A 25,139-nucleotide genomic window follows, 5' to 3' on the forward strand; every position below is an offset into this window, starting at 1 on the left:
GGGTATTACTGGCCCTACATGCATGCGGATGCGAAGGAAGTATCAAGACGGTGCGAAGAATGCCAACGTCATGGAAATAAAATACACGCACCAGGTGCGATGCTAAACTCGTCAACAAGTGTTTGGACATTCGAAAAATGGGGTTTAGACATTGTAGGACTATTCATATCAGGAACAGGGCAAAGGACATACTTGATAGTAGCAACATATTACTTTATAAAGTGGGAATAAGTGAAAGTGGTGCAACATATAAGAGATAAGGATGTGTTTACATTCATATTTGAAAACATCATTTGTAGATTTGGAATTCACGCACAATTAGTGTCTGATAAGGGAAAGCAGTTCGAAGGGGAAAACATAAGAAATGCTACTAAACGTATTCAAGATACAATGCGGAAAGTCCACCCCTTTATATCCGCAGATTAATGGGAAATTTGAGGATACCAACAAAACAATTGCAGATATATTGAAGAAGAAGTTGCAAGGATACAACAAAGGATGGTGCGAACAGGTACACAATGCAGTGTGGGCATACATAACTACCAGGAGGGAAGCTACAAAAATGTCACCTTTTTGTCTGACATATGAAGTAGAGGCGGTACTGCCAACCGAGGTCATAATTCCTACCACTAAGAAAGAAGCATGGGAAAATAATTTAAGTGCGGACTTAATTTTAACAAAACTTGATGATCTAGAAGAAAGTAGAGAGATTGCTTTGCAATATATGGAGAATTACCATCAAAGGATAGCCAGAGAATAAAACAAGCGCGTCAAAGAAAGAAACTTTCATCCAGGGGAATTAGTGTCGCGAGAAATACCTCCTTATCAGAGAGGAGGGGATGGAAAGTTATGAAAAATATGGGAAGGACCCTACATCATAAAACAAATAATTGGTAAAGGAGCGTATCAGTTGATGGACTCCGAGGGGAAGAGCACCGGTCGTAAACTTGGACATCCTTGGAACAGATTATATCTAAAGAAATACTATCCATAATTCACGCGATGATACTCGCACGCGTGAAGAAAACAATTGCTTGTAATTAAAGATAGAGTGGGCATAGTGGAAGATGCGAACTTCTAAACACTCAACAACAGTGTATTATCCAAGATTATGAATAAAAATAAAGAATTTAACTATCTCATGCGTAACCCATGAATCTCAACAAAAAGGAAAAAAATAAGACCTAATGATAAAGACATTAATAGAAGGCAACAGAAGTAAAAACCTCTAATTAGAGAGGCTAGGTATACATTTATGGCGTGCACCCTAGTTCGCATATAGCAAGAGGTAATAATAAGACCTAACGCGCATTATATTGAGAAAACCTAGTTAACATGGCTCAGGTGAAAGATACACCGACCCTGGAGCCTGAGTCATGGAGATTTGGGGTGAAACAAAAGCCCATCCAGTAGATCGCCTTAGTTGAAAGACTAAGTTAAGAAGCTCTCTACTAAGGAGTGCAGAAACTCGATCAAGGCGTCGAGGTACACAGTTGAGTCAAGAGTGCCTGGGCGTCTGGAGCGTACCTGGCCGTTCTTGACAAGTGTTGACTATGATGCAGTCGGTCCGAAGAAACCCCTCTTAGGGTGGTCTTGTAACCATAAGCCATATCGGCGAAGGGATAAGAGGCCGAGAAAACAACTGATTGTGTCAAAGACGTAAATATCATGAGGCTTTTTACTCAAGGGAGTATTAAGACTTGTCGTATTTGTGCGATAATAGAACTTGCACAGGCAACAATGTCATAAAACGATAAGGCGTGATCAATGGGTTAGTACATAAAAGTGCAAAACCGCCTGCGATCTCGTCGCACAGAAACAAAATTTATTTTGGGCTAAGTAAGACCTTTACTTAGGAAGACTTAATAAGACCTCATAAGAATTACAATTGACATTAAAACCGTTTTTGCAGGAGATATTAAAAGAGGAGATTTTATCGCACAACATATCAAGTGTGCGTCATTTATACAGGACTATGCGTAATTACCAACATCCATACCCTGAGAAAATCGTTGCACGCGTATAAGATAATAATCAAACGGATTTACCAGCATATTTCTCGCAAGGAATATAATAAGAGGCGAGTATGGGAATTAAAACAAACGATATATTATCTTCCTTGTCCAGAAATGAATGATAAGGATAGAAATATGTTTAAAGAACACCAAAATAAAAAAAATAAAGGGAAAATCTAAATATTATCAAAAGGCACACCTTGATTAACAGTGTAAGCTTCGGCATTGACTTCGCTGTCAGGATCTTTGGATAAGCCTTCACCAGATTTGTCCTTTTCAAGCTAACTTTCCTGAATGGGAACTTCAAGATCTCCTTCTTCATCTCTCACATGCTCATAGTCACTATCAAGCTCTGGAAGCTGTTCATCGTTACTTATATCAAGAGGTAGGATGGTCACCAAAGGAAGAGATTTCTCCAAGAGAATTTTGCTCATAAGAGTGAGCTTTAACATGAGATCCTCGAGCAACCTTCTTCTCAGCATTTCTCTGGCCAATCTCAAAGAAGCTTTGGAGATACTAACATTTCCTCTCTGCTCGATCTCGAGAAGAAGTAAGCGCAGCGGAGAGCTTAGCGTGTTCCTTACAAACCTTAGCCAAATCAGATCTCATCTGACAGATGGTGGTTTGATGCGATTTCTCAGACTCTGCAAAAGGAATATAAAATTATAATAGGAGCGAAGTTTTCGCAAGAGTAAGATTTAAATAATCAAAAGGACAAGTAAAACTGAGGCAGTCACCCACGCGTGACTACCTTCTCTCTGAGAAAGAAGGTATCGAGGCAAAGAGAAACTACTCTTTTTCATATTCTCCATAGCCTTATCAAAATCATCAACAACCAAACCCTTCAGACAAGATCGAATTTTCTTTTCATCCTGAATTAGAGAAACCTTTTCTTTCACAATGGCATCATGATATTCTTTTAGCTGTGTGTGTTCCTCTTTAAGATGGTTCATTCTCACAGTTAGATTTATCTTACTTTGAATAACCTTTTCATTTTTTGCGGTTAACATCCTCGATGATTCATCATATTGGCTTTTTAGCTTGGGAAGAGATTTTTCTTGACTATCACAAATTTTATGGAGAATTAGGTATTGACGCGAGAACATCGCCTCTTTATTCAAGAAAGATCGCTTCTCCATTGATAGACCCTCATTCTCATCTGACAAAGTTTGATGTCTTCAGTCAGCACTGTGCAACAATCTAGATAGATGGGAAACTTGGGAGCTTAATATCTCATTCTGTTGAACTAATAAGTTATTCTCATTTGTTAGATTATCAATCTGATCAAGCGAAGACGAACGCTCGTTATCTAACTGGTTTATCTGGTTCTGCAACTTTTCATTGTCCGCATGAGCATCATCAGCGAAAAATTGATAATCACACCGCTCCAGAACGCGCCTCTGGTTTAGATCTTAATTTACGCACAAGGAAATTCAAAACACATAGATACAAAAGATAAGTTATTCTTGAGAAGAGTCACATAAGAACAAGAAATGAGTACCTCTAAGGTCTTGATTTTTGTTGCGAAGATTCTCATACTCAAGAGCCATAGTCTGGAGTTCCCCCTTTAGCTTACTAAGATCAACTTCAAGTACGGCATTTCGACGCGAGAGTTCTAGTATGGTATTACTAGACTCAGAAAATCCTTCAGTAAGAACCATGCGACGACGAGCATCCTAAAAGAAAAAAAAAATGTAAAGATAAATATAAAGAAGTATAGAACAACAAAGAAAAGTGTAAGTGATTGAATGCCTACCAAGAAGTCAAGAGAAATATGAACACTTTGATCAACTTGTGAGAATATTTCTCTCCTTGTTGGCTTGTTCGGAGGAGAATCACATAGCATCTTGTTTAAAGCATCGCAGATACGAAGCTTAGAAGGATCGCTGATGGACAATTGTGCAGTACTGATGATTTCAGATAAAACCCGAGCAGCAGAGCTCGCTTCTACCAACAATCCCGTATCAATAGGGATAGGTTGAAAAGAAAATGTCTTAGAGGAAGAGGGGAAGTAACAGAGGCAACATTTTGTGCGGAACGACAAAGACAGTATTCTCAGTAGATGTGGGAAATTTTGCGAGAAAAGGAACATTCACAAAAGTAGAAAGAGGCAAATCCGCTGGGGGAGCGGTTAATGTCGCAGTAACAGGAGGTTCCTTAATCGCATGGTCGACTACAGTTTCGCCTGTGGGAACAGAGGTTTCCTCTGGTAAAACAGAAATAGTTGGGGCAACTGGAAGAGCAGAACCATCGACAGAAGCTGAGCCAATTAAATCTTGAACATGCATGCTAGTGTGAATGTGAAAAGAATACGAAAAGATGTGTCGGCAGAAAAGAATACGAAAAGATGAACGGGTGCGGCAAAATAAGTTGAAGTTTCTCATATCGCACTCTTTTCCAAAGAAACGACATGAGAAGAGGCAAAATATAGATACAAAATACCGCACACCAGTTATATGTGTGAAATAACTATCATCAAGTCCAAGCGAAAGTCATCGCGTACAGCTTATCCAGATGACGCACCACATGACGTCATCTTAATCACGAGTAAAGAGTGAAGAGTCGTGCGATGTTATAGGGTCTGTGCGGTAAGAGTCAATGTAAGCGTGCGTTGATAACGCAAGCCAGATCAAAAAATATGGGCTTTATTAGCTGTCATCCACTATGTAAACTCCTATATAAGGAGCCGAGCGATGTTGTATGAGGGGAGAGCTTTTGGAGAGTTTAGACAAGATGTTTAGGAGAGAGAAAGATTATTGCTTCCCAAGTTAGGATTTGCTCATTACTTTGTATCAATTTTAAAGATCTTAATGAATGTTATTGTGATTTTCATGGAGCTCACTTAGATTGTTTTATAGATTTTATTAAGGGTGTAGTTGTAGGATTTCGTGTAACTACATTATGGGTGCAAAAACATCAGAAATTATAGAAGTGGCGTTAGTAATATACTTGTTAAGATTACATACACTTTTCTCACGGAATGCACTGGATTACCCGGAATTACTACTTGGTCTCAACCTTGTCGCTTATCTAAGTTTGATTATGTGTGAAGCCTTGGCCCTCGCATCAGAAATGAATGGAACCGCATCTGTTGGCCAACCACATGAATGGAATTGCATTTTTCTTGTTAATGTTGATATATTTGTTAATGATTAGGATTTGCATTTCCAAAAATAAAAAACAAATTGCTAATGTTAGTGAGTAATATACTTGTTAATATTTGTTAATACTTGTTAATGTTAGTGAGTAATAATCTTGTTAATAATTAGGATTTGCATTTCCAAAAATAAAAAACATCTGTTGGCCAAGCACATGAATGGAATTGCATTTGTCGATAGCAATTAATTCTCTCAAACCAAAATGCAATTTCATTCTCTCAAACAAAACAAGCGCTCAACATGTGATCCGTGGGCAAATTGGACATCTGAGTCCACCTGCCTAGCAGGTTTGGTTAACGCCATCTTTCTCATTCGTGTCGGATGAATAGAAGAAGATGCTTGACAGCAAACTGCATCAAATGTAGAATCGTTCACATACAGTTGAGATACACAGGTTAAAATCGCACCATGAAGTTGAAAACAAAACTGTAAATTCTGTAATCGCATCCATGTAGGTTCAAGTGTCTTCTCCACCACTGGCGTCACTCAGTGATTCAGAAACTTGCTTCAAGTTGAGGACGCCAAAGTAAATTTTTCATTTGAGAGGAGAAATCATAATGTATGTCCACAAAAATGTATGATTTGCGGAATATGTGAGAACTCCCATATAAAACCAATATTTTATTCACAACCTCATAACATGGACTGAGCATTATAAAGAGACTTTCAGTTGAACGAATTTGAAGAGTTGAAGACCAGGTCTGGATTTTCAAATAGAGAATAATGGAGGCTGCTGCAGCGTTCTGTTAGAGGGACTTACCGACGCTCTATGGTGCCTCTCACTATTTATATGCCATCTTTATCAAAACCCTAAAAAGCTAGAAATAGCATCGAAGGCCCATCATTAGCCCACGATATGTTCTGGTTATACCTAGGTTCTAATGACAAATGGTTTGCACTACACAAAAAATAGTAGATTGCACCGCGCAAACACTAGGCAACAAAGTAGGTACATATGTTGGTAATTTTATACTCCCTCCCTTACTGAAAAAATGGTACTTTCATTTTTTTCAATTTGGTCTATTCTTAGACTAAAATGAAAAAGTGAAATTATAATTTTTCAAAAACGGAGGTAATATTTCATTTTACCTCTTAATCTTATTGCCCATTATCATCTCGGCTATAATAATAGATTTGATATGAGAACTAAATTTATGCGTTATTTATTATTAGTTGAAATCATCCAAATTCTAACAAATTTTAACGCTATTAAACCAACAATGGTAAGATGAAATTATGGTGAAGTAACTTATTATATACTTTAATAGTTAAATAAGTTTCAGTATTATCAAGTACGAAATAAAACAAAGGAAAATGGATCATTTATCCAAATATTTTTAAATCACGGTTCAAATGGACGGTAACTTAAATTTAAAAAATAGCAAGGATGAAACTGGATACATCCTGTGTAAATTAAAAATAAGAAAAAATATTTGAAAATGGGCACGATGAAACTGGTTACATCCTGCATATTTTTACATTTTTGTCCATTTAAACAGTATCAAAATCTAACTGTCCATTTCACCAAGAAATTGTTGATTTTGGTCTTTTTAACCAATTTTGTGATAAAACAAAAATATTTTCTTAATCATAAAATTGAATTTAATCCCAAAATACACGATGAACAGCCGAAGAAAACGAAATCCACAAAAGAGATGTTCATATGTTCGGACCAAAAATGGAGAACAATTGGTCGAACCTGCCATGAATGGTATGAGGAGACAAATGTCAGAGTCTGTATTTTTATTTTTTCGAGACAGTTGCTCGTAGCCAACAACTCTGCATGATGGTCAACCCATATTTATTAAAAAAATTGTGTGAAGAAATTACAATAATTTATTTCATCAACCAAGGTAACATACACACTAGAAATTAGGTCTACGTGATATGAATTCACACATCATTCTACGAATTATAATCCTTATTTCCTACAAGGGAACTTACTAGAGAAATAGAAACACGTGAATACGAACAACTTTGTTAGATGATTTATTTCATTCTACGAATTATAATCCTTATTTCCTACAAGGGAAATTACTAGAGAAATAGAAACACGTGAATACGAACAACCTTGTTAGATGATTTATTTGTAGAGGATAACGACTATTTAATATATCCAGAGATATACCATATTAAGGATGACGAACCTCGTGAGGAAAAGATTAAATTGCGTGACAATAAAAGAAAACAATACAGTGACAAAGACAATAGATGACAACTGTACGGTGTTAGAACGGGCATCCAACTTAAACCCAATTGGCAATGAGTGAAGAGGTCATAAGGAAATATAAACCGCAAAATCTTACATTTCCCAACAATGTGGGACTAATAATCTCAACACGCACCCTCACGTGTAGCCTCGTTGGGTCTAACACGTGGACAATTAGATCAGGTGACGCAGAGTAAAGGCGCGGTCAAAGAGACTTGTCGCAAATAGCCTGCTTTGATACCATGTTAGAATACGTGCATCCAACTCAAAACCAATTGGAAATGAGTGGAGACCCTAAGGAATTATAAAACGCAAGATCTTAGATTGCCCAACAATGTGGAACTAATAATCTCAACATACGCAAAGCCTAGACAGAAGAACACAAACACTGCGCACAATTATTAGTCATCATTTGATTTCAGTAATTCTGACATTTTTTTATCACAAAATTAAGATAAATTAAAACAAGATAAGATCAAACTGTAGTAGAGATGATATCATCATCACCAAAAAGGATTTCAGTCTATTGTTAAATATATTTGCACCCATGCGCCCGCCGAAACAAAGTGACACATTTTCCATCAACATTTATACTATCATTCTTCATGAATAGCTAAAATCAGCAAAATGCTTGAAACAAGGCATAAAGACACTACAAGCCCATCTTGAACGAACCAAATTGAAATTTTGGATATCGAAGTGATTGTCTTTTATAATAACATCAAGGAAGCGGTCTCTCCTCACAATATCAAAGAACTCATCATAAACAGTAAGAATTTTATAACCAAAACAACCCATTTTTGTACAAAATATCGACAAAACTAAAGACAGTATAAGAACTTTGAATGATTCAATCATTCAGTAATCCAACTTCGATTTATATAGTAGACTCTAAATACAAATTAACCATTTCAAAGCATGTTACATTTAATGGATACATGTACTTGCTTAGTTCCAATAAGGATTAGGCTCAGATAATGCACTGGTTGCGAGAACAATTGTACTTGGTGGGGTTCTAATCAAATGTAACCTCTAATGAATACATGGTAAACTCGTTGGAGTAACTGATTCAGTAGATTCGAAGTCCTAATCATCGTTTGATTCATTTTCGGGATTTTGCTTGGTCAGTCCAGAATCACTTGGTCGCTTAAACGGATTCAAACATGGACGGTATTAGGCATTGCTTCATGAAAAAAACAGTCACTTTAACGATTCTTCTAAAAAACGATATTTTATTCTATTGGAAAAATCTTTGTTCGACGAATTCTTTGAAAATAGAACCACAACCTATGCATGCCCTTTTCAACTCTACTCTCTCAAACAATCCTCTCCATATTTTCCAATTTCCCATCACTATATCTTTGAACCCTAGATTTTTATAAATCCTCCAATCTTCAATGTAGTATTTTAAGATTCTTCTTGTGGAGATTATATTATGAGTTCTTTATTGCAAATCAATATGCACAAATTGGATAGAAGTCTTGTTCGTCATCCATCATTTTACAAAATACACTTGCATCATCTTAACGGATTATGGGATTTAGCGTTTTAAATTCAGACAGCTTTCCTATTTCAAAGGTAATGAGAATACTAGGTCTAGCAGAATGAGAAGGATTAATATGATCCTTCCAATTTCATGTTACAACATCGTTGGTCGTCTTAATGGTTTGGTTTGTCTCTTGGGTGCTAAGATGATAGATTATATGGACCTGCTTGTATTTGTAACCCTATCACTAAAGATTTTGTAATTCTTCAAAAAGGTATAAGTCCTACGAATTTAAAATGGAAATATTAATTTGCTGAATGTACATGTTACAAGGAGAAGCTAAGAGGATCTCCAATGGCAACTTGGTGTACATATTTTTGTGGAAGTTGTCTTTTTTGATGTAAAGACCAAATTTTTCTTAATTTGAGGGGATGAAATAAAAACATCTCCAGCATCAAACTGTATTTCTTTTGTTTTGAACTTTTAAACCATTGATCCAAATTATATATCTAATCATACCCGTAGGTATTGGTTAAGGGTATTATGCTTCAAGATGATGAAGAAAATGATGATGCCATTGAGGAATAACTGGTGGTCACACGACGATATGCTCACACCAACAATGGAGGTAGAGAAGGTATCCCACCCGAAAGGATTGAATAGTGCATCCCGAAGGAGTTTTTCCGAAAGAGACCAATCCATGGGGAAGCCAACACGTCGATTATTTTAAAGAAGGGTTAACTGATGACAGTTTCGACTCCGATGAAAAGGAGGTCTTATCACTAGTACAAAAATGGGCTTAGCCGCTTACGTGACAGTTAAAAACTGTCACCGAAATGCTTATGTGACAGTTTCAAGAAAATAAATGCACTGTCATCAAAGCCGCTGTTACGAAAGGTCTTTAAGAAACTGCTACGGAATTCGAGTATAAGGTAACAGTTTCTTAGTAAATCTGCTACTGTTGACAACTTATGATAACATTTTCTAAACAGAACTGTCATCAGAAATTCAATGTCTTATAGTAACATAATAGTTTCTTCATAAACCTGTCATTGTTGACAAGTTACGGTAACAACTTTTGCATAGAACTGTCACTGGAAACTCAAATTCTTCTACTAAGGTAACAGTTCCCCGAAGAAACTATCATGGTATGTGAAGTTTTTAGATAAACTGTCATCATAAGCCCTAATATATGACATATTATTAGTAAAACCGTCATCATAGACCAAGCTCCAAGGTAACAGATATTCCACACCACTACCATCTCACAGAACTAGTTGTGATTTAATGTTAAATGATACCTTAAATCGGAGAGCAGACATAGAAAAAGCACATTTATTTCTTAAACACTTCGTTGTCATTGAAATTCAAGGTTAACAAAACGATACAACAAAGGATCAGAATAAATGAAATTAATATCATTCTTTCATTACATGAGATGAAAAATAATGAACTTTAGTGTCTTCAATTTAGTAGCTTCCGCTGCCCCTTTGTTTGTAGGGTCTTGTTCACGCTTTCTTCAGAAGAATTTGCATAGTCGCAGCCATCCCAGCGAACTTCTGGAGCGCCTTCGCAATGCCTGCAAAGTACCAATTGTTAATTCGCAGTTATTGAAATGACGAAAAAGATTTGATAATGAACAATGCATTCCATGGACTCAACTATTCAAAATGCAACATGATTGAATAAAGTATCACATATTGCAAGAATTATCTTTTTTTGGAAAAATCATCCAGATTAGTCCAGACCTATAAAGGTATTTGGCAAAAATGGAGCAAATGGATATGAATAAGAGACAAACAAATATCGTTCTTACTTCGATCTAAACATCGTCATAGTTGCAATTTATAGAATATATGAAGGTCGAAGGATCAAACCTGATGCACATTGGAATATGGATATACCTTAATCAGAAAATATTGTCATAACATAGAAGCATACACATTTTCAGCAAATAAATAAATAAATTAGAATATGAACAAATCTGACGCCTAGGATGTTGTTCTTCGTAAAACCTTTAATTTACGTGTCTAGCCTAATTGACATGAGCGCTTGGGTAACAGCATTGGACTTCGGAGCTTGTTTGGTTCGTTTACATCGTTATTCCCAATAACTCTGGCCCAAAAGGGGTCCAATTACAGGACGACTTAAGATTTCCTGCAAGAACATAATAAAGATGCAATATTAGAGAGGTTTCCCAGTCCATTCTCTATCGGACGAATAGCTCCTAAGGATTTTAACAGATCCTTCAACTGCACTTAACAAGCATCCTCCTTTTCCCAATCGATTCCTATATCATGGAAAATAACAAAAAGAATGTGAGTGACAACCTTAATACTAATGAAATGGCCTTCTGTTGGAATTTTTCAGATTCTGAATTTTACCGGCAAAATCCTTGTGCATCTTTATTGCACCTCCATGTGAATCACGTAGAACAGAGAAACAAAAATGAAGTCTCCGTCTATTTTTTATAGACCAAGTGCAACCCATATTACACATGAAACTTTATTGTTGACAAATAAAATTGAGTTATTTAGGGTTTGGGTCGTAAGTTTTGGCATGGTGGAGGATTTTGGTCCTAAGTTTGTCCATCTTTGAGTTTGGGTCGTTGACCCGTTAGTCAACTACTGATTTTGGTCAAACTGTTAGGGAAGAGTTAACCGTTCATTATACTTTTATCGATTGTAATTGATTTTACTGATGCAGTACTTAATTCGATGAAACTGATAGCACACTCAATGAATCAAACCCCACGTAACCACCACACCAACACTCTTCAATTTTGTCACTTCAGATTTCTTATCATCTCTCGAATCAATAAAAAGGAGATTCAAATAATGGACATTTGGATGATAAAATCATATGATGGACGAATTGAGATTTCACCCGAAACAAGATAGAATGACTTTAGCATCAGAATGGAAATCAAAATCTGATGCTCCGGAAAATTGGTTATAAGTTAATTGATAGATCTAAGCTTTGATTCTCGGTGTGGTGTTTTCTTGCTATATACTGCTTCCACCATTTTTATCATTCAAATCATCTGTGAGGACTGAGATGGTGGTGGTCTTAAACGGAGAGGTTGGAAGAGGGAAAGGTAGTAGGAGCAGAAGTGATAAACCACCATTTAAGTGTTGCAGAGAAAAAATCAGGGAGAGACAGAGGGGACGAGGTAAGGAAAATGATGAAAACTGGATGCCGTCCACAACCCTAACAGTACGACTAAAATCAGTAGTTGACTAACGGGTCAGCGACACAAACTCAAAGATGGACAAACTTAGGACCCAAATTCTCTGCCGTGCCAAAACTTACAAACCTTAAATAACTCAACAAAATTTGAACTAATGAGTATGAAAGCCGGAAGACACGGTAAGCAAAAACATTTGCGGTACGCAGATTAGAACGAGTAATACAAGGTAAATAGACCATCACCTCCTTATTTGAATTAAACGCACCCATCCTAGATGCCTGCGAAAACATTATATATAAGCAAAGATATTAATGCTAAGCTGGAAACAAGAAAAGAAGCAAGTGACAACAGTAAGGATGTAACTATTCAAGGGTGAAGTATATGACTAGGATTGCCCTACAGCAAGTTAAAACCCTGAGTAATTTGCTAGTAACTACAAAAAGTAGTTTTTAAGGGGTTTCAGGGTAACAAGGATTCAAGGACCTAGATATCGGACATAAACTAGACATGAATCAAGTACAATAATGTTATGGATGTAGATGGAAACGTTGACTTCATCTAGGTACTGATCCACTAATAAGGCAATAATTCACAAAATAATCAATTACGTGTGACAAAAAATGTATAATAAGCACATCAGAAGAATCAATTAACTGGCATCTGTTTCACCAACTTAAAGCATGAGTCTAACTGAATGACATAAGAGTGGCACTAACACTAGAAATTATCTCATGATTAAGTTAAGGTCATCCGCAAATTCATCACTAAATTAATCCCGAAATGTGAACCAAACCAACATAGAGCATCTCGATCCCAAATCGAACAGAAGAAATTAAATGACAATCATCATCAGTCCATAACAAACTCATTTTTCAACCAAATCATCAGCTAAAAATTGTGCATTATTCTTAGCTCAAATAACCCAAACAAATCCATACATGATCAAGAGGACAACTAACATATTATACACACAGTCACACAACACAATTTGATGAAATCACACTTGATTAAAGCAGTAAAATGAAATACAATTATTCATGGGGTAATTTTCTAAAATTTAAAATTAGGAACTAGATGAAAGACTTGCCCCTATCACTGATTAGAAGAAGTTTAACTAGATGACTGCTGCAGCAGTAGGGGACGGCAAAACCATCTAAATTCTTTATTCCGACATCTTCTTTCATTTAAGATAATCGGCGCGCACACGGTGGGGCATGTACCTACACCGTTATTCAGCACCCAATGTTCAGCAGATAACCAAGACATTGCGAAAAAGTTCTTTCGACCCAATGTTAGAAAATTTGAGTTTTAAGTCGGCAAAATTAAGTTCAGAAGATTTCAGCCAAAGGGGGGATAGCATATCACGAGGCTCAATGATAAGGTAAAGAGGCAAACAAATAAGATGAGGAATCTTCCCAAGAATACAAAAGTGCAGTATTTTAAGTTAAAGAAAACTAACTTAGAATTGTTCATGCCAGCATGGTAAGTTGGTTAAGAAGCAATCAGAAATATATGTAAACATGAAGAAAATACCAATTGAAGATTACACGCAAGAGGTTGTGGGTCGGTAAGGAGGAAGAAATAACAACCGCTCAACGAGTTTTCAAAGAACAAGAGAATTATCAGGTAAATGGAGTAAGTTTGCCAGAAACTCATAGCTACCGAAATTATACAACAATGATTTCATGAAGCTTATACAGAGCCCCTGCCCAACAACAAGAAATCATTGAATGAAGTTGGACAGTTGCTTCTTCTTTTTGTTATTGGTAGTAGCGTAGTTACTTCTTGGTATTTGGTAAGTAACTCTTTGGTGGTATACTAATGATGCATACACTTTTAACATAAGCATAAATAACTATCCATGGTAATGATACTTACAGATTTTAATTTCATCCATTCTTTCCTTTCCGATTTTCGATTTGTGACAATAACCCAAGGATCGAACCAAAAAGAGGGTCTGAAAAATTACTACACAGTATCCAATTTTGGTTCATTTCCAAATTTTAATTCTAGTTGACCAATGTACAAGGTCCTCCTGTGGTGGCTAAAGAGTGATTCATGTCAGTCATAAACTAAGCCAGAAACAAGTAACAACAATTTCTTCCAATTTACTGCATTACCAGGTTAAATCTTATGTCGATGCTGCCGTGGCAGCAGTTACTAGTAATTGGCGAACCTAGTGATACATCCTAATCCTATACCAATACTAGTGTAAACACTAAATTACTCCAACATTATCAAGCACTCAACGTGAAGAATATTAGTAATTAGAACCTTCTCTCCAACAAATCATCAAACACTTGAAAACACAAAACTGAATCTTGAAAAATAAATTCAACTAAGCACAGCAAATCACTATTACAACAAACCCATCTCTTTAAACAATAAAAACCATATACAGAAACACCAAAACGAGTCATAGAAATGAAAGGAGAGAAAGTTATAAGTATAGAGATGTGAAGAACATAACCTAATGAAACTTCTCTGTTTTTGATCTATTTTGCGTGAGAAGGACAGTGATTTGATCGATTCAATGGCGTTATCGAAGAAGTTTGAACTGGTGATTTATTTGTATGATTGTGGTGGAAGGAAATCTGTGAGCAATTTGATTGATCATCTTATAAAATAAAAACTAATTTTGCTTTTTCACATAATTTGCTCTTTCCAAATGATTGTGCCAACAACTAGCAAATTTAATTTTACAAGGTCCTAGATTTGAGAGGGTTTGACGAAAAGATCTCTACAACTAGTAGTTCAAATCACTCAATCTCTGAAGAATACATTTTCTTTTTAATAGGAAAGATAAATTTAATTCATAATCAAATTTCTGGTACATGAAGTTTCTCTGCAAGAAAAGAATTTAGCCACTCAGGGACTCCACTAATCCAAAAAGAAGAAGATGCCATTTTGACTGCATCTTTTACAAGCAAGTCTGCTGCACAATTTGTTTCTCTGGGTACATAAATAATCACCCAATTATTAAATAACTTTAATAACTCAGGACAATCCATAATTAGCATTATTTTGTCATTTAACACCTCCAATTTTTCCATTCAGAGCATCGATAATATTAGTGCAGTCTCCTTCCAGATGGATATTTGTGATTCCACTCCTTATTGCTATTTGTACTGCCTCCAATAATGCCAATGTTTTTGCTTGCTCTGCATCTTCTGCAATTGCTGGGATGCACCAGGATCCTTTAAAGATACCTGCATCATTGATCATGATTAGTTCAGATCCCATACTTTTATTTTCTTTGATGAAAAAAACATCAAAATTAACTTTATGATAGCCTGAACTGTCCATGTCACAGTGTCAGTAAGCCTATTCCTTATTACTTGACTTTGTTTAGCAGCTAATTTAGCCACATTTTCAATCATGGATTTCTTTATCTGCTGAAAACGAAATTCCCAGATCTAAAGGCATATGAGAAAACGAATCTTTTTTATTTTTCCCTCTTTACACTGACCACAACCAGGCAGAGCAGTTATACGTGTCCTCCCTGTTTCCTTCTTTCTTTTTTATAACACTTGTCAAGCTAACCACATGCTACATCTAGGTACTAAAAAACTCAACCACAAACACAAAACAGACCCACTACTCGTACTCGTACTACTAATGGCCAAGGACTTAAACTGCTTGTACATCATTCATTAGATTATATAACAGCAGCAGGTTTTGGTTCAAAACAGGTGTGCTGTAAATGGAAGAGGCGGTAATTAAAAGAACTTCATATGTGAATATTTTGATGACAGTTCCTGTGTAAACAGTTAACATAGCTTGAAAACCATAACAGTTTATAACTGTTATTATCACAGGTTTTGAAAAACGGCCGTTTTTCCGAAAAAACGTCCGTTATAACGCTCACGTCCATATACCGTGTCCGTGAGGCTCACCAACATGCTTGCCTAAATAACACCGATAAATAGGAAAAAATGGTGTTATTTAGACCCGTTATAACCGTTTTCACACCTGTGATTACCGTTTTTCTAAAATTAATATTTCAGTTTTTTTCTTCTAAATAACATTTTAACACACGTTTTTTACACCGTATTTTCCGTTTTCATACCGGTTAAACCCGTTTTAAGGAAAAAAAATTTGAGTTGGAGAAATTCTTATACAATTTTAATTTCAAACTTACAACTAAAATTTCATAAATAATCATTAAACACTTCAAATTTTTAAACTTACAATAAGTAACCTAGTGACAGTAGTGCTTGAAATTTTAAACTTAGACAAACCAACTTGTACCGGCATTTTTTTTCGACTTATTCAAGTATTTTCTGTTTTCTCGACGATTCTCAGTTGATTCCTCCTCCTCTTCCTCCGCCTCATATTGGTTCGCGTAATGCATTTGGCTGTCGTAGTTAACAGTATCGTCATCTTCATAACCATAGTCTTCTTCCTCATTATCATTACGATTATCTACTTCATTATTGATTTTAATATTGGAATTATACTCTTCATTAATTCCTCGGGTATCTTCTTCTGGACGATCTTCAGTGTAATGAGAATTGTATATGGGATTTTCATTTTCATGACCTTGTGTATTGTCTCCAAATGTTAGGTTACCGAAGTCATAAACAAAGTTACTCACTGGCAACCTTTGATATGAGATTTCAACTTTTGGATCATGCCATTTGTATGGTGGAGGGAGAGGCTCTGGATTATTAGCTGCTTCCTCTTCCAATTCATTTAACCAATGTTCTTCCTGAGGTAAAACTGGTGTTTCATCATCCCCTGCTATCCAATCAAGCATATTTTCATCTGTCAGCAGGATATGAACATCGTGGACATCGATGTTATGTTGCTTTGCTTTACCTTGAACTCTTTGCTGCTCCAATCTTAAATTGTACTGAACATATACCAAATCGTTTATTCTTGACGAAACTAAACGGTTGCGTAGTTTGGTGTGAATTCTTTCAAACACACTCCAATTCCTCTAGGATCCAGACGATGTGTTTGTCTGGCTTAGTATCTTTACCGCGATCCTCTGGAGTGATGGAAAATGAGCACCGTATGACAACCACCAGCTTACAGGATCACCTTGCAGAGCAGCCAATCTTGCTGATGGTGATGCAAATTGGCCTTACATCATTTGCATTCTTCCCGCCTAAAAATATCAAAAAATGTGAATAGAAATTCATATAATTACGAAATTAATTGTTAATAAAAATTCACACCTCTAGCATGCATGTCGCTTGTTCTTGAGGGCTACTAATAATTTTTGATATAACTTCACTGAGACAAATTTGGGGCTGAGAAATTTCATTGTTGATGAGATTGGCTGCTGGGTTGTAGATATAATATGGATTCAGAAAATGCGCTGCAGCATGAAGAGGAGAACTCAACTGATCTTTCCATCGTCGGTTAATCACACCTACAATAGAATTATTTCGAGTTTTACCCAAACCCCTTTCTATAGTTTCCACACATGTAGCAAGTGCATGAAACAAATAACCCATGGTAGGTTTATCTGAATCCAAGAAACGGATCATTTTCAATAAAGGACCAACCATCATGCATGCATTTTGGCATGTGTGCCAAAACATCTCATTCAAAATAATATTTTTCACATCTTTAGCCGTACGAGTTTTTCCTTCTGGCGAGTTCACAAATTCTTGGTCTACAAAAAGACTCTCGATTGCATTACATTGATCAATGATACTTTTGATTGCGATAAAATTTGTCGCAAACCTTGTTAAGCCAGGGCGCAATAGATTGCGTCCCCCAGAATGTTGTCTGAATCTAGCAAGAACCCAACGATGATTATAAATAAATTTACTGATTTTTCTAGCTTCTGAAATCACCACTTTAACAAAGGAGAACTTTTCAGTATCTTCCAACATTAAATCCAACACATGAGCTGCACAAGGTACCCAAAAAAATGTACCATACTCTATGGCCAATCTCATACCTATTAAAACAAAATGAGAAATGAATTAATAATATATAAAAATAAACAACTGTAATTAAATTAAGTTGTAATAGTTACCTGCGGCTTTGAATTGGGATCCTTGATCAGTTACTATTTGAACAATATTTGTCGGACCAATATCTTCTATAACCGGTCTGAACAAACTCATCAAATACTCTGCTGTCAACCGATTATGCTCGATGTCAACGCTTTTCAAAAATGCTGTCCCATGGCCACTGTAAACTAAGAAGTTTACAATCGTATGGTTATTTTTGTTTTTCCAACCATCTGACATGAGTGTACACCCATACTCTCTCCAATAATTTCATTGGACCGACACCACATCCTTCTGAATCCTTTGTTTTTCCTGCCTTAATAATGGGTTCGACAACTTATAGGAAGACGGAGCTCTGTATGATTTTCCGAAATTTGCAACTGCATTGAATGCCTCGTGGTACTGAATTGAGGTAGCCACATTGAAGGGAATATCATTAGCATAGAAAAACGTCCAACAGAAGAATCAACTTTTTTCCGGCATGTTTTACTTCTCCCAAAATTCGCCATGCTAGGTTGAGAATCCCTATTAGTATTATATTGTCCTCCCATATCTACAGACATCCTAGGTGCTTGGTGTGGTGTACGCATTGAAGAACTAGGTATGTCCATAGAGGCCTGTGGACGCTGTGATGTACCTTCTCCGGCATTAGTATTCTTACTTTTTCGTCCAAAAAGGTTCTTCAACTTCGATAACCCGCCGATTTTCTTTTGTGTTACCGGCGCTTGTTCTTCTTCATCTATATCATGCACAGGGTTCCACGGTTCATTTTCATACATATCTTGAATTTCTATATCTTCATATTCAGTTTCTGGTACTCGTTGCCGTTTTTCTTTGTTTCTGTCTTGCACCCATACTTTCGCTAAATTTTTAATCTCAGGTGGCACATGCATGCAGGGAGTAATTGTACCTCTTTGTTGTGCCAAATGCATTTTGAAACGCAAAATTCCCGCAGACACTTCTTTTTCACAAAAATTACACTTCAACTTTTTACCATCACTCATTACAGTACAATATGCATGAAAAACATCTCGTTTTGCAGATGTTGATCCTTCCATTATATTCTGTAAGTAGGAAATTTCACATAGGAAATTTCAATATGCATAAATAATTAATATTACCTCTTAAACTTGTATTTGAGAAATTCAAAATGTAAAGCATTCCTTTGAGCAAGAAGCAGAGAACCAGAGAACCAGAGGTATTGGTTTCATTTCAATTCTCTTCTTGTCCTTTTAAAGCATTCCTTTGGGAAAGAAGACATAATAGCTAGCAAATCGAAATATTCTTGAAACATTTTGAATCTCGTTGCATGCGTATATAAGCACAGGCTAGCTATGTCTTTGATCATGAAACCAACTACTCTTTTTACTTTTTTTTTGTTTTATTTCTTTAACTTTTGAGTCTGAACTCTAAAGTACAGACCACATGTAGCATATATTGTACACACCTCCAAATGCAAAAGAAAAAGATAAATCGACTCCCTGACTTCCCTCTCTCACTCTCTTTTTCTCTAGCTAGTCTCTGACTCTCTTCCTGTTGCATTCCTTGTTGGTTAGTCTTGTAGCAAGTAGCTAAGGGCCTAGGAGTATTATTTGACAACAAAGTTTTGACTGCTTTTGAATCCGAATATGCATTATTGAAATATTGGGGAATGCATTGAACTATTCGAGTGACAACTTGAACATATCAAGTGGATAGTGATAGTATGCGTGTATAAATATTGTCGGTAGACGTAACTACAATGCATTGTTATAAGTCGTAGACTTAGGGTTGTGAATTTTACTAGATATCCATAAATTTGTATGTTAAAAACCCATAAACAAATAAATAAAAATCAAATAAATAAATTAAACCAAAAAAAAATGAAAAAACGTAGTAACAACGTTATTTAGACCCGTTGTAACCGTTTTCACAGTTGTAATTACCGTTACATAGGAAATTCAGATCACAAATTATTTTTTTTTTCTTTTTAACCGTTATCACACCCGTTATTTTAAAAAAACGTGTTTTATTCCTATATAACGCGTTTTTGACCCAAAACGTGCTCACACCCGTTAAAACACGTTATAACGGTCACGCCTAGTACCTGTGACCTGGGCCGTGACCCGTTTTTCGAACCTTGGTCATGTAACAACATTTCTCAAAAAGAACTGTCATTGTATATTCATTCCGTAACAGTTTCAAAACTATCACGGTTGTTCACTCGTGAACTGTTATGTTTTTGGATTTTGAACTGTCACCAAAGTCCATCTTTTTACTAGTGTATCCGAAGAAAGACGAGAATGAGAAGTTCAAAATAATGGCTCATGCAATCTTTTGAATGATGAAATGACGCGAAAGAGGGTCCCTCCAGTCCCTAACGCAACACCACGACGAACATCAAAAATAATCAGTCAAGCAGGGGTCGTCCAACTATTGCACAAAGAGAAGCACAAAAGAAGAGAAATGCACTACAAAGAGGGATCTTATTGATATGTGTTTGTTGGCAGTGTGTCCAACACTTCAATTTTTAATCGGGCAATAGATAAGGTGCACGCGAAGAAGAATCTGGTAATTGGGATGAATCACAACTTGTTCTGGTTTCCATCACAAGATAAACTTATTGTTGTTGAATGAGGACTTTGCTAAAAAATCCCATCCATCATCACTATTAATCTATCAAAAGAAAATAAATTTTATGAGAGTTTCACTAAAAGATAAGAGATAAGAGCTTTGAATATGAAGAGTCTAGACCTCTTTCTGTTTGCTTTAATATTCAACTCTCCTGTCTTGTCTTTACCACTAGTGGTACTCTATTGATGATATGACCACCAATCTTTAATCACTATTATTACTACTTCTTCTTGGGAACATACACGCAGATTAGCTTTTTCTAGAGGGGTTGTGACCCTCCTCTCGTCCCATTCTCACATGTCCAATTTTCATGCATCTTTTTGTTTATGCTGCTCGAATGAATGACCGCATATGACCCTTGAATACAGCACCATAATAAGGGTGTTACACTGATGCAGCCGGATACGATTAGGGCATTACCGGTATCCGGAATCAATTTTTTTAGGCATCGTATTTATTAGGCTTTCCCCAATGGACCTTCAAAGTTCAAAATCCAACATCCAAATTGTTACGGAAGTGTTGCCATAACCTTGATTCAACATTTCTCCAATCTCCTTCGGTACATAAATTATTGTATTAGAACAACTCTATCAGCAGATAAATTTAATGTTTGGAAAGAGAATGCTAATTCCACGTTTGATAGCTTTACCAGTCATGTGTTTAAGGGTTACTAACTCTCTAAGTTAGTTTTTTAGTGAAATTACTATTTGCAAAAAACAAAAAGTCTTCATTCAACATAAGTTTCAAGCATTTACTTGAACGCAATCTTGAGCCAACACAAGAGCGACCAATGGTTTGGCTCTTCAAAAATTACTTTTGCGACCAATGGTATAACGTTCCAAAGAATATCCTCCTCGAAGATGCTTGTGAGCGACTAACGGTAAAGCGTAGGGCGACTAATCATTAGACGCCCTACCTGAGCGACCGCCCAAGTTAAATATCTGTTTGACCCACTTCGTTTATACTCATACGACGTAATTCACATTCTTATGGATAACTGGTATTCTGGTCGGGATATGAAGGTTCGACGAGGAGACTCTCAACTTCATATAGTTTACTAAAAGTGGTAAATAAATTTCAGGGATTATAAATTGAGCATACAATAGTAAATTAATTATTCTAAACTTCAATCTGAATTCAATTTCGTTGAAAATACAGTTACGCTTAGCATGTGCAACAATCCTTTAAATCACCAGACTTCCCTGGTGGACGAGATTTTTCTCGCGAGAGAGTAAAAATAGATATACCCATAAAATCAATTTCATCCTATTATTATTCGTCATCTATGACAAGAGAGGTTTGTCGAAGAATGGCCTACACCATCTTTAAGATACAGTGGAGTAACTGGCGTCACAAAAGGCTTGATTCTATCCATCACTTTAAGGATGTTAAAATGAGCATCTTACCCGAAATTTGAACATTTCCATCAACGTCACTCCTCCAGAGCTCTCGCTATAACTTCATCATAATTTTCACCCCTGAGTCGATATCGGTAGACATTCCATACTAAATAATTGAATTCGTGAACTGCATTGGATATGGAAACATGTCAACAGAATAAGTCAAGTGCATTACAGTTGTTTGGGTTACAAGTTTCAATGCTGAAGTTTTCATGTATGTTACTCCAATGACTTTGACTGGGAACACCATCCACCTTGAGTTCTTCACCATTCTTCGGGTAGGAGTTTTATACGACAAAGGGTTTTATCAATAAGGCGAGAAGTGAAACTATGTGCCCTATCCATCGGTTTATGTCAGTGATAAATAAGGGTACAATAATTTAAAATCTATTCGAATTTCAAATAACTAATAACTTAAATAACATAAGAGTACTGTTGGAACAATTGCTGAAAATAACCTGCAAAACAATCATAAAACCAAGCAAACAAAAATATTATGGCTGATCACAACCAGGTCGTTCTCTTTAAGACGTTTCGCGCCTCTGCCCAAAATTGTGCAAACAGTTGTTCCATGTCGCGTCGTCCCCAGGATAAAACAGCCAAGTAAATTCTCTTTCACAATCACTCTTACACTTGAGAGTATGTGATACTTGTACACTTGCATTCTTGCTCATAATCAAATTTGTAGAAAACAAGTGATAATCATACACTAGTTTTGTTTCTCTCAAAAATTCTGATTTTTTTTTAAAAGACTCAAAAACATTAAAGAAAAACTCTCACATATGTTCCAACCAAAAATCTGTTTTTGTATTCAAAAGTTTCAATTGAATTTAATGAAAACATTGATATGGTTTAATAAAAATCATCTACTCGTCTAACATGAAACAATCAAGGAATTTATAACAACGAATAAATTGCTTTTATGAAGATCAGTAAAACTATTAGAAATTATTGTAATAAAAATAATAAATGGAAATACATTTTGTTTTCAAACATGTATTTCCAACAATCCCCCACTTATATTTTTTAAAACATTGAGCAATATATGTATAACAATGTGCTCTTTCGGTTTTGAACCTTTACATAGTGTTAGACTCTCGAAAAATATGACCATAGACTGAACATAAGTCTTTGAACTCTAGCAGATAATAAGATTATCTGATACACACGCAACTATACTAGTGTAAAGTCTAAAGCAAGCACATTACGGCCTTGTGCTTGAATCCCTGTTTAATGAATTATCCAGAGAACTATCCATATTCTCATAAAACGCGGCCACACTTTCATATCCATATAGGTGAGTTTATCAAGAGTACTCACGTAGCGAAGTACCCACTCTAAATAAAGATATAAACATCATTAAGAGTTTTAAAAACAAAAACTCAACCTTAACTCGCTTCAGGATATCATGTCGTGGGATGAATTCTCTAAAGCATGATTCCGTGTTTACATATATTATCCGTGACTTTGCCCCATTTGAACGTGCATTTTGGGATCTCCATTCATAGGTAGGGATTCCCTTTTAAGCCTACTTATGGAATCTTGAGTTATAGGTTGGGTGTCCATCACGAACAACTATGTTCATATCATTTGTGAATCTTTATTCCCTTTGACCTATTTCTAGGTGGGTATCAATCACAAATGACCCAATTCTCAATGGGCATCAACATCATCCCATAAGATGTATTTACATCTTCTTATCAATCCTTTCGTCAAACAATCAATGATAACTCCTTTCAGACCATATATAATCCATTTCTCATAGCATCAAAATTTCCTTTCTATCACCATATTTTTCGACTCTACCGTTGTTCCCAAAAATACTGATTAAGATAACTACTATGCATGATTTGTGAGATTATAGGTTTGAATATTTTTTGAATATCATAAGGGGGAAATAATTCCAATTATGGTAACTGGAATTGAACTGTCTGTTGACCATCTTTTTGGATTTAACAACCCATTGAATCCGAATGAGATGATAAGGATTAATCAACATGATTAAACTTTTGATGAACAAAGAATCTTACAATGTAATGATGAAAACTTTGAAAATAAGACCAAAATGACCTTTTGGAACACAATGATGAAGAAGAAACAATACGACTACTGGGGAACAGGAACTACTGCGATAAATGAGAGATAAAATCAATGAAGATTTCACTACTACTAGTGTTCACGATTGAAGATTACATAAAATCAACCAGGAGATCTACCAAAAAAAAAAAGTTAAAACCCCATTAACAAATAAATCAACAGAGATAATTTTAAATACTTTTAATAAGATAACAAATTAAAAGAAAGCTTATATTCCTTCGAGTTAATCTAAGATCAAAAGCTGAACAACATTAAGACCAACGCAAATATGTCTTCAAATAATCAAAAATCTAAGAACAGTTAAGAATCATCAATATCAAATAATCCAAAAAATGAACGCAAATATGTCATTTTTTTAATCACCGCAAATTTATCATGGATGGGGATGGATGGATCTTTTTAATAGCACATTCACTTACGGCGTGCCTTCTTTAAACGAGACTAATACAAGAAAAAAAAAAGAACACTATAAGAAGAAAGAAAGACGCGTGTCTTTGATGTTTACGGTTTTTATGATGTTAACACTACGGGAAAAATCATCATTGACGACTACAAATTAGAGTTGTAGTACCCCTACGACAACTCCATTTTGTGCATTATGGAAGGGGGGTATTGTAGAAAGTCCAAGCTTTTATACAATGCTTGACTAAGAGTTGTAAAGGGTGATATGATTCATGGTTCGACAATATTTTGCCAAAGTTGTGATTCTCTTTCGATTTTTTTTGAAAGCCTAACACAACTCTTGCTTGTGTTGTAGGACTCTTTTACACAACAAAGGATGCGTATCGTAGAAATATGTAACACAACACTTGTATAAGTTGAAGGGCTATCTTAGACAACCTAGGATGTGTATTGTAGAAATATGTAGCAACTCTTATTACTATTATGAATAAGATTTGCACGACACTTGTTAGAGTTGTAGAACTATGATGGACAACACCTAGTTATGTCGTAAAGACATTCTTTCACAACCTTTGGTTTGTGTAGTTGAAATATGGA

General features: G+C 35.8%; 1 long non-coding RNA gene across 1 annotated transcript; it reads right to left on the reverse strand.

Moving 5' to 3' along the window:
* Positions 1-10,234: 10,234 nt before the first annotated feature.
* On the reverse strand, positions 10,235-11,319 carry LOC113341554. Its single transcript, XR_003355990.1, has 3 exons — positions 11,253-11,319; positions 10,884-11,158; positions 10,235-10,447 (listed from the first exon to the last, which is right to left on the reverse strand). It is a non-coding gene; the product is annotated as an uncharacterized LOC113341554 (long non-coding RNA).
* Between the last annotated feature and the right edge of the window lie 13,820 nt (positions 11,320-25,139).

This window comes from Papaver somniferum, unplaced genomic scaffold (assembly GCF_003573695.1).
Source record: "Papaver somniferum cultivar HN1 unplaced genomic scaffold, ASM357369v1 unplaced-scaffold_3, whole genome shotgun sequence".
NCBI lineage: Eukaryota > Viridiplantae > Streptophyta > Magnoliopsida > Ranunculales > Papaveraceae > Papaver > Papaver somniferum.